This window comes from Manis javanica, chromosome 11 (genome assembly GCF_040802235.1).
Source record: "Manis javanica isolate MJ-LG chromosome 11, MJ_LKY, whole genome shotgun sequence".
Lineage (NCBI taxonomy): Eukaryota > Metazoa > Chordata > Mammalia > Pholidota > Manidae > Manis > Manis javanica.
Window position 1 is genome coordinate 14,108,963 of NC_133166.1, and position 12,077 is coordinate 14,121,039.

The 12,077-nt window shown below is 33.3% G+C and overlaps 1 long non-coding RNA gene across 1 annotated transcript in view; it reads left to right on the forward strand.

Moving 5' to 3' along the window:
• The window catches only part of LOC108397146 (uncharacterized), a 94,659-nt gene that overhangs the window by 40,860 nt on the left and 41,722 nt on the right, over positions 1 to 12,077 (forward strand). Inside the window, exons 3-4 of the long non-coding RNA XR_012122527.1 lie at positions 1,233 to 1,301; positions 4,527 to 4,586. This is a non-coding gene — a long non-coding RNA (uncharacterized lncRNA). The remainder of the gene's footprint in view (positions 1 to 1,232; positions 1,302 to 4,526; positions 4,587 to 12,077) is intronic.

A 12,077-nucleotide genomic window follows, 5' to 3' on the forward strand; every position in this document is an offset into this window, starting at 1 on the left:
CCCACAACAAGTAAGGTTTAGAAAGTCAGTATAATAACTGGGTCAGTAGGGGTATGTCATTAACAAAGTCGAGACAATATTGTACTAAGTGAAGTTAAGTATAACTAAAAAAAGACGAGAAACCGATTTTCTAACTATAGAACCAGTGCCATCTCCAAAAATATCCTCAGTTTTTTTTGTTTACTGAAACAGTGACCTGAGATAGTTTTTTGAAAAATGCAATAACTGATTATTCATATATAGTTTATATAACATCTTCTACTTCAATTTTTTTCTTTTCTTTTTGTGTTTAGAAATGACCTTAGATTGTGCACTCAACAAAACCATATTCAATTGATGTTTAATATCATCTGATTCCTTATTATGTGTGAGAAATAAAGTCCAGTACGATAAATACAAAAATAATGCTTAAGTATCGTTCTCACAGATTTTGCTATCTTATGGTGATGAGGTGAGCAGGGATGAAAACAATGAAAGAGTAATAAATAATACTACTTGGAAAATTAGAATTAGTGCCTCAGAAGGAGACTCAGCAGAGGATAATTATAATGAAAATACCTAATAACGTCTACCTTATAGTTTAAACTCTTTTGACATATATTACCTTCTTCTTTAATCTTTAAAACCAAAAGTTATATGGGAATTCAGTAATTGAAATTATCTCATCCAACCGGAAGAATCAAATAGGCTTGGATGTGTCTCTAAAATGGATAAAATTATAAAAGCTAAAAATGTGGGCTTTTGGGATAGCTCCCCAAAATGCCTTGACTAGATCACTTTGTTTCTTAAAAACAAAAAGAAAAACTTTAAAATTTTTTCATCTTAAGTATTTCCAATAACTTTGGGAAATAACCCCAGTTAGGTAAAGTGGTTCATGTACGGGTCAACTGGGAGTAGTGAAAACTGAGAGAACTTGAGAATACACCCTGTATTTATACACATTCTGAAATGAAATGTGTTATTCCTTGAACACCAGTTTGCAGTCCATTTGAGATAATTTGAAAACTTCTAAAGCTTCTAATTATGTTTCTCCGATTATATATCTTACTATATGTTCCAAAGATACAGTAGAAAACAAGTCAGTCCAGCCTTCAGATCTGGCTCTGACACTCAATTGCTGTATAACCTGAGATAAGATGTGCATTTTCTCTGGGTTTCAGGATTCCCATTTGTAAAATGTATTGAAGTGTTGGAGTGCTTCCCGAATCTAAAATATGTTGTTTCTTTTTCAGCTCTTGGAACAATATTATGATCAGTGAATGATTACAGAATGAAGATTGTAAATGAAGATTCCGTCCTAGGTAAGCTTTCAAAACGTTAGCATATTATAATTCTTCATGGAAGACATAAATTAGGTACCTAATACATATTTGCTATTGGGCATAAATAAAATTCAATCCATGAACACGCAGGATAGAGTAAATAACAAATGAGACCCAAGGCATTCAGGTCTTTACATACAATCATGCAAAATCAATAAGTCTCAAGTTTTTCCTTCTAGGTAAAAGTATGCTTGAGTTTGTTGTCATCAAGCAGCTAAAAGAGGAAACTTTCAGATGAAAAAAAAAGCTCTCTGTTTTAAAAGATGACATCTGGCAAGATTAGATTGAAACTTTTTATTTAATTTCTCAGTTTTAAAAATTCTTGTCACCAAGGGCTGAAAATTATATATATAACCTTTTTCACATATAGAATTTATATATATAATTTGTCTGAATTTCTGTTTCTTTGACTCCCAAACCTATTTTCCTAGGAAGACATTTGCTTATAACATTTGCTAACTATTCTTGTAGTTTACTGTTTCTGGAAAATCAACAATAAAATTCAATCCATGAGCACACATGATAGAATAGGGCAAACAGTCAGCCTACATGGTGAGATAACTTTTTCAAGTCTATACTTTCTATAGTCCTTGAAATTTCCTTTCTGTCAATGACAGGAAGTCTAAACACACACTTAAAGTGAAACTTACACTTAAAAATGAAAGTTAATATTGAATAAGAACTTGCAAATGTTATTCACTGCTGATCTTTTTATAATTATATTACTTTACATTTTTTGAGTTAACTTACAGTATAAGTTTGATTTCTGTGAGGTAATTCTTTAAGGCCATGGAAATATAAAACTGTTAATTGGCTGTCTTTCTCAGAATTTGGTTTTTCTGTAGCTCCCAAGTTAGAATTCAGGATGATTGATCTCAACTCTTACACATTCACTGTGTACTTTTAAAGCCAGGGAAACTTGAACAAATAAGAATATAAATATTATTTTAGATAAGTTCTGTGAGCAAGATATATGTTTATAATAATAACCATATTTGATGAGTAACTACTGGTAAAAATTTGGGTTTAAGTATGGTTATGTTTACATACATATAGGGAGGACAGTGCTAAATTAAGAAATATTTCATTCATTTGAAAACTACTATGTAAATTAAATTACTTAATCATTTAATATTAAGTTGGCCCATTTATGCAAAAGTGTTTAGAAACATTTCTTGTAATATATGTTTAATGTTAAAAACCTAGCTTTTAAATAAATTTTCACACAGATCTCACGCACACACACTTCCCAGATTCATTGTCTCATCTCAGTTTATAGATGGTAATCCATTACTTAAGAAATAAAATTTATTAAGCATTTACAGTGGATATTCTCATATTTCACATTTCATATGGATTATTGCCTTTAGCCTGTCACTATGTTATTTACCTAGGTGTTGTCATTGCCCTTATCTCCTTTCTACAAAGAAGGAAACCGATGCTTAGAGATATGAACTCATGTGCCCAACGTCAGGTGGGTAGTGCGTTAGAGCTGGGGATTGAAATCTAGGAAAGTTTGACTCTGATAGTTTAACTTTGACTCTACCATATATAAAACAACTTTTTAAAGTCAAATTTATGGCTAGTTCATTCTCCTAAAAGTGAGATTCAAGTGTCCACAATGCCTTTATTTATTTAAAAAAATTACCGAAAGTCAAAATCTCACAAGGTTGCAAGAATTGATCAGTTCATTTTCCCTTTTTACTCAAGTATTTTACAGCAAGGTCTACAGTGTTGCCCATCTGATCCAGTTTCCTTATTCTCTTCATGAAGAAGCTGTGTTTCTTATTGGCCATCACAAAACCATGCCTTCCATAAACTTTTTTCTCACTATCAATATATATATATATATAAAATTTATTTTCAAGTAGGTCTATATTTAAATTCTTGTATGTAAAATGTGCTAGCTCTATAACTTGAATTATTAAAGACTATGTTCCCCCAGAGAGATTGATAAAATTCTCCAACTCCCAAGTACCTAAGCATCTGAATATTTCTCCATGGTTTACCTCTAGAATTCTCCAACATTATAAAAGTATGGCATCGGTGTCAGACTGCCTAGATTTGGAATGCTATTTCAGCACTTGCTAACTTTGAATAGTCAGGTGCTCTGTTAAGCACTCATAATTGTTATCTCATTGATTCTTTATACCCACCCTATGATGGAGGTGCTATTATTAAATCTAGCTTACATTAGCAACTGAGACTTTAGAGAGGTTAAGGCTTCATTGCTTATAGGTAGCATGCCTTCAAACCTGGGTATAATGTTCTTTCTGCTGAAACATACATTACAACTTAATATCCTGTCAGAAAGTAAAAACCATTCCTCCAGCTGGGCTAACAGTCATGAAGTAACTATAAAGGCCCAGTCACAGAATCAGAGGAATTTGAATGAGATGCAGGATTATGGATCTCTGCCCTATCTTACATAGGTTTGTCTCTTGGATTTGCCAAATCCATTTTAGACTCTTGGAATAAGGACCAGATTTATAATCAGACAGACATGGAATCACTTTCCAGCTCTTTGCCTTTGGTGGTTCTGTGACTGAGGCAGGGTTGTAGGGGCTTGTTGCTGGCTTATTGCTTAATGGGAATTTCTATTTGAAAGGGTTTCCTGAGAATGAAGAGAGACCTGTTTAAGGAACCTAATGCAGTATCTGGTGCATAGCACAAAACTTCACATGTGGCACCTATTAACATACTGTCAAATATACATTTTTTTCATAATGTGTTGCCTGAAGCTTAAAATTAATGAAATATTTTATTGAGAGTGATAAATGTCTCTTCAGAGGTACAGTTTAAATGCTATCTCCACAAAAGCCTCCTTTAATCTTTATCTTATATACAGATTCTTATTGAGATATAAATTTTATAATTTACTATAAAATTCTTGGCCTTCAGCATAGTTTCATGTGGGAGATTCAAAGCTTTTAGCTTTGCAAAATTGAACAAGCCATTTAAGTCATGTTAACCCCACTTTCTATGCCTGCAGAAAGATGTAAATAATAATATCTGCATTAACAGAAGCTTGTGAAGATTAAATGTACAGGTACTTGGCATATGGTGAACAGATCATTTTTAAAACATCACTTTACTTCTGTTTGAATACAAAAGATTACAAGATACAATTATTTAACTAACAACCAAAGTAATTTGGGTAACCTGCAAAATTATACTTTTGTTTTTTTGTTCATGTCATGACAGAAAAAAACCTGGATGAACTAATGAACTAATATCCAAGAAGGGACAAGTCCTGAATAAAAGGTAAGAAGTCCATGGCTAAAGTGGAACGAGGAGGAAAAATCTGCCAAAGATAAGGATAAGGAGACTCTAACCTATACTGTGAAAAGTTTTAGTTGCTTTTTATGTACAGGCATGACAGGTTAGCATCCAAACGGCACAAATGGAAAAAGACTGGATTACTCTCTACTGACATTGTTTTCAACTGTGTTTACCAAGTTCTGGGGATAATATCTAGGAAGCCATGGAAGAAAGGAGAACAAGACAAAATTCACTCAATATTTCAGTTACGAAAGGTGGGGAAGTAACAGGAAAGTTGAAAACAAGTCTCTATGTACTCAAGACTTCCAGCTAAGAGAGTGTGCAAGGGGGAGGCTCGCTGGGAAATGCTGCCCCTCTATCCCCACCAGGTTCTTCAGACTTTCAATTCCTGGTGACTTGCAGCAGGGAAGAAGAGCTGAGGGGAAGTCCTGCAAATTCATCCCAGTGTCCACAGAAATCAGGGAAGCAGCAGGGAAAGGAATAAAACAGAAAACTTTGAAGGTAGGACTACAAAGAGAGAGAAAGGACTCCAAAAAATGGTATCCTAGCTGTAAAGCAGGGAGATAACTCCCACAGGCTAGAGAATAGGTAGCTGGTGTCTGAAATGAATACAGATCTCAAAAATCTTGACAATGCTAAGATCCCTGGCTCTGCTGCAAAGAAATTTTTGGTCCCTCTTTTGAAACTGAATCAAATTAAATCTGCAACAAGTCCCCAGCAGTTCAACTTGTCATATGTCAACTCAACCCTCTTCTAGCAAACTGTCAGAAGAAAAGAAATAGTACTTTCTGAGGATAGGAATCATTTACTTCAGTTTCTACTGAGTTGTTATAAAATATCCAGCACTCAATTAAGAACCATAATACATAAAAAAGTGATAAAATGTGGTAAAATGTGGCCCACAGTCATGAAAGGAAACTGTCAACAGAAATAGATACAGAAATAACCCAGATGTAGCAATGATTAGAGGATAAAACAAACCAAGCAACAACCTAAAACACTATTTCAAAAATCCTAAGGGATCTAGTGAAAAAAGGTAGATAGCATGTATAAAAGTATGTGAGAATTTTAGCAGACCAGTGGGTCTCAAGCACTCCTCAAGCACTATGTTGTCATCTCTAGCTTTTATTTATTTCATGTCTCTACATATTACATCTTTCCACCTTAAAAAGAGCATATTTAATATAGTCTTAAATTACTGTTTTAATGTTCTTATCTACATTTTCTAACATCAGTGCTGGTTCTTAGTGGATTTTGATTGATATTTGCGTTGTACATAACTGCTTTTTTGCATACCTAATAATTATCTTCTAGGATGCTAGATATTGTGGATTTTACCTTATTCACTCCTGATATATTTTGTATATATGTAGCTTATAAATTACATATATTAATATAAATTATAATACATATATAAAAACATAAATATATATGCTATATATAAATTTATATTTATATGTAAATATGTATATATATGTAAATATATACAATATACATAAAATATATTTTTTATGCACATTTTATTTTCTATACAGTGTACCACAAATATATAGAATACAAATCTTTGTATTTGATCTTACCTGAGCTACCTCTGACTTCCAAAGAAATAGCCCAGTCTGACATTCTAGTCCAGTCGTATCTCCTACTCCGTTCCCATGTCACCTCCAGGAACACCCCACCCCTCAAACACAGAAACAGCAGTGTCTGGGCTCATCAAAGAAATTCTGCCTCTTTCATTTCTATTGAATTATAAGCTCTTCAGGTAAAGCCTACCCCGATATCAGTTATATAGATAAAACCCTATTCATTCATGTTGATTCATTCATGAGTCAAGGCTGACTCAGTTTGCTTATTCTTTCTGGCATTAATAGGAAAATATGTTACTTTTTCTACAGGTATTTATATTAAATCTCTTTAGCAGTCACTTCCACAAACTTGGCCTTTTGAATATAGTATTAACCGACTTCCTGGTTTTTATGGGACAGATTTATTGCCACATCAGTTTTAATGGTTTCTAAGAGTAGTTGTGATTTTTGGTTTGTTTCAGGGCTACCACCTTCAATTGGGTTTCATAGCTTGACAGTTAGGGCCCCTTAATTTATTAGCATGAAAGTTATGGTTTGCAGACTTGTTTTCAATCCATTATCCTCCCCCTTAATATATCTTATTAACTGTCATTATGATAAATGGGGCAAAGTAGTGAAGACAGCCTCAGTTTAGCCTTTGTTTTTAGAAGATTCCTTGCTTGCTCTTATGCATTTTAAAAGATGATATAAAATAAAATCAGTTATACACATTGGCTGTGGATTTGGTTTCTAGAGAACTGGTCAGCTGATATCTGGAAAATATTTGTATTTGGGAGCTCTATGACAAAATAAATTCTCTCATTTGATAGAGTAATACTGAAATTATGAAATTATGACCAAAATATAGAGAGCTAAGTCCTGTGCCTTCCAGTAAGATAGATGAACACAGGACCAGGAGGCTAGAGATCCAGGTTCTGGTTTCCCTGCTTCTCATTGCTTGTCTTCAGTTGAAGCAAAATAGCAGTAAAGGAAATAAGGTGGTATATATAAAATTATCTATTAGGGTTAGTTGTGAAATATATACATCACCTGTAATTAAAGTCTTCCATGAGTCACTGAAATTAGTTGCCTCATTTTTCATGTAAGGATTTCTTGCTTTCATGATGGTCAGGGGCTGCCCAAATGACCATCATGCAATGTATTTTTGAGGATGTCCTCCAGGCTGTATGGAAATGCTAAGGACACAGATATACTTAGTCAGTTGTCTGAGGTGCCTACAAAGAGTCAAATTGAATAGAAGCTGCAGGCTTCCTTCCCATAAAATCAATCTGGGGAGAGATTATAGAAGGAGAAATGGAATCAAGGAAATAATGTCAACATCTAGAACAGCATTAGTAGAGGCAAAATAAATCTGAGAAACCACTGATATGTTAGAAGCCTGTTTGAACTCAGTTTGCAGAGTGGTGAGAAATGGATTCATTCTGAGACAGAGTGGAAGAATTAAGTAGAAAAAAAGCATCTGGAGCCTGCTCTTTCCTATTCCTTTCTGCTGCCTTTGGACTATGATTTACCTCCTTAAAAGTTCAGAACTCTCACGTTGACATTCAAAACAATAAGGTGAAGTGGGTAAAGGAGACTTGCTGGAGTGAATAATTGGGAAAACTGTTGGAGGAAAAGTTGATTTGTCCCATGTGAAGTATTATCATATTAGTTGAAGGTATATTGTGTTGAAGATGTGTAAAATAAACCCCAAAGGAATTACTAAGTCAAGCAGTTATAGCTAGTAAGCAAACAAAGGAGATCAAAATGACTCATAAGCAAATTTAATGAGCCCAAAGTAAAGCCGAAAGGGAATAAAGGGCAACAGGAACAGATACACACAGAAATAGAAGATAAACAGATAATCATACAAAATAGTAGGAAGATGGTAGATTTAAATTCAACCATGTAAAAAAATTATTATTAAATCCAAATGATCTAACATTCCAAAATTAAAAGGAAGAGATTAGAAGATTGTATAAGAAAGCATCATGCAACTATATAGCAGAGAATAATCAGAAATCCTGTATCTGGCAAAAAAAATTATATCACAAATATCTTAAAAACCTGAGCAATCAGTATTTAAAAGGAAACATCCCAATTTAAAAAATAGGCAACATAAGATTGCCTATTGAATAAGATACCTCCCAAAGGAAGATATATGAAAAACCTTTAAGCACAAGTATTCAAGATCATTAATTACTAGGTAGATGAAAATTAAAACCACAGTGAAATACTACTTTAACATAATTACATTAAAAAAGACCAAAACATTAAATTTTGGCAAAGATACCAAACAATCAGAACTCTCACACATTGCTGGAAGAAGAGAAAAATGTCTGACCAGCTAAACATGATAAGTGAAAGAACTTTTACAGAAAAACAAGTGTATAATGTGTAAATCAATTTACATATAGTTTTTGAACAGGCAAAACTCATCTATGGTGAAAGAAATAGAGTTCTGGTATTGCTTCTGCGGGAATCTGCCTGGGAAGGGGTACAAGGAAGGTTTTTGGGTGATAGAAGTGTTCAGTATGTCAACAAGGGTGAATGCATTTGTCAAACCTAATCAAACTATGTGCTTAAAAACCTGTGCTTTTTACTATATAGAAACTGTAAGAAAAAAGCCTGAAAAATAGTAACAGAATAGAGTGGACAACATGGGGATATGTATTACCAATACATGCATCATTTCTAAAATCTACCCAAAAGGTGACAAGGAAATACATAAATCAGAAATGTGACAATATAGTGTATAAAAATCCACTGCACAAGTATAATAAATCAGCTCTGTTAATACTGAAAAATAAATGACAACTCTGTATGTTCTGTAATGATATAAGACACATTTTTAGTATTTGTATAAACAAAAATTATCAGTTCCAGTACATACGGAAATGTATACAACTACCAGGTAGATTATGCTTTACAACAGCTGTAGTCATGTGAATGTATCTAATTATTTACATAATGCTACTTCTATAATTTCTTTCCATTGTCAGCTATCAGGTCTCACAGTCAATGCATTTATATCCTATGCCCTTTCTTAACAAAAACCACAGGAGTTAGGATGGTGATATTCTCGTTTTGTGATTTATCAACTTCAACATGGTTAATTAAAGCTGGTGAAGGACAGATCCGCGTTTGAATACAGGTCTTCAAAGTGAGAACACTACCCTTTTTACAATTCCTCCTCCATTATTGAGTATCATCATGGTTCCAGATACTAACGTCAGCAGGACTCTTATTTCTTTAGTTCTGGTAGCTAGACTCCAGACTAGAACCTTCCTAGTCTTCAACCTTATTCACTCAACTTCCCAGGTCCTGAAGAGTCTTATTTTTCCTTCTCTCTTCTCAGTTTATCTCCACACATAACCAGGCTCAGTGCTTTGAAATATACCACCTATTAAAACATCGTGCCTTATAGGACCTCACTGTTCTGAGTCTCAGAGGTAGACATTCAGTTCTTTTTGATGACATTCTCCAGGCCTGTCCCTTGCTGTTACCCCTTCCTTCATTTGGTCAATCTATTTCCAGGGTTTGGTCCCATCTCCTTTTCTCTGAAGCATAGTCACAAGAACATAGATATAGGAGTTTTATATATTAACTTCCAAATACCAGTTTGGCCAATATCTGTATGTACTAAACCTCTTTGAACTTCAGTTTCTTGCTATTTAATAGAGATACATGTCTACTATCTACTGCTATTGTAAGGGTTACATTCAATGAAATCATGTAAGTAAATTTCCTAGCAGAATGCCAGTACCAGGATAGATGCCTAATAAATTGTGGCTGTTACTACCATTGTTACAATATAATTTTCTTCATGCACGGTTCCCAAGTTGCTTAGAAGAAAAGCATGTCCCTTATCAAATGTGTTTTGGCATCCCCTCCTTGATATATGAGAAATATAAGCATATTAAAAGTACTGAGATATGCTTTGGCAAATTTATTTAAAACTTAGTAATATCCCATTTAACAGAGAATAAATTTTGGGAAACCTTGTCCTCAGAAAAGTCATCCATCGTCTTCCATTTGCTCTTCTGAATACTAAATCCATGCCGCAGGCACCAATATTCTATTAATTTTTAGTAGCACTTGAAGTGACCGTAAAGTGCTATGGGTCATACTAATAAGACATGTCTGTTCAAAGTCAAGAACACTGACTAATGATGAAATGCCTAAAGCAAACACATATCGATAAAAACCATTTCAATTTTAGAACATGATAAGTTTCTTAAATATCACTCAGTAATACTGAAAGGTAGAAAGTCAAGTTTTATTAACATTTATTTTTTCACTGGGAAATTTACTGATGCTGACAACTGAACCAATTGAAAGGGACATAAAATTTTGTTTAGCTGCAGATTCAAACACAAAACTGTTAAATTTTCTTTCTTTCTGTTATAATTGTTAGTAGGTAGACAGAGGAAGTTTCCTCCGTGTAAATTTAGACCTTGCTTCTCTCCTACTTGAAAATATCCAATAGATTTTTTAGCTTAGCATAAAAATCATACCCTATAATTACTTACCTCTTCAGCCACAAGTCTTATTGTAACCATTTATTCAATCACTGAACATTTAATGTTTTCCTGGGGAAATATATCCAGCCATACCACATCATCATATCCTCTGTAGTACTTTTTTCAACTGTTTGAAATGTCCTTTTCCCTTTTATTTCCCAGCTGTTTATTTTACTTGAAATTTTAGTTCCATTAAACACGGTACAATTGCTGAAAGCCCGTAGTATTTTGCCTGACATGCAGAAGGAAAATTAAAGTGGCAGAACACAAGAAGCCTTATTCTTTTTCTTTTTGGACTGTAAGAGAAAGGAATTTGAATTCTGGCTCTCGCTCCTTCTCCCTTTGTGAACATGGATAAGTAGCTTAATCTCATCGAGCCTTGTTTTCCTATTCTTAAAAAATGAGTAACGGGAATAATGCCTCAAAATGAATAAATATCACATATGCACAACTTTGAGTTCTTGGGTCACAAATATTACCTCTATTCATATTATGCCTCCATGGTTTAAATTTAATACATGTTTGGCATACTTCCACTGTTTAAAAATGATATTTTTAAATGAAAATAATAACGATTTTGATACTAGTCATCATCATCATTATAGTCATCATCGTTTATATGAAGGCAGGATGGAAGCTGTTTGAAAGAAAGTGGCCAAAAAATTTTTAAGTAGAAAGGAGCTTTATGGAAGAGAGGACCTTGTAGGAAGTTGCCGTGAAGGAAGGGAATAGAGTTGATAAGCAAAGTGAAAAGCCATTAGCAACACTGCATGATGTCTCTAGAAACAAAATTCTGCATAATTTGATTGAGAAATAGGCAACAGAGGTCATTTTTACAAATGTCCTGTGTGTGTTTGAAAAAATATGTACTTCTGTTTGGATTGTAGCTTTCTATATAATTTTGGTAGAGCAAGCTTATTAATTATTTATTTTAAAACAAATTTCTTTAAAAAAAAAAGATTACTCTTTCAGGTTCTGAGATATGCTTTATTGTCCTGATATTATGGTAGATATTTTTCATTTCACTTAGTTTTTAAATCAATTTTCATTTATATATTTTGAAATTATATTATTAGGTCATTCAAGTTTATATTATATGTCAAGTAAATTTAAACTCATATCAATACATATCTATTATCTCCTTTTATACTGCACTTGTTTTGTCTGATACTAATACAGTTACATCAAGCTTATTTTGATTATTTTTTCCTAGTATTTGTCAAACTTCAGTGTCCTCATGTTTTAAGCTGTGTCTCTTTTAAACACCAGAATTGCATTAAAACAAAGTACATTTTTAATATAGTTGCCTCTTTACTGATGAGATTGCTGCACTTACATTTATTGTGATTAATGTCATATTTTGACTAATTTCTCACATTTTATTT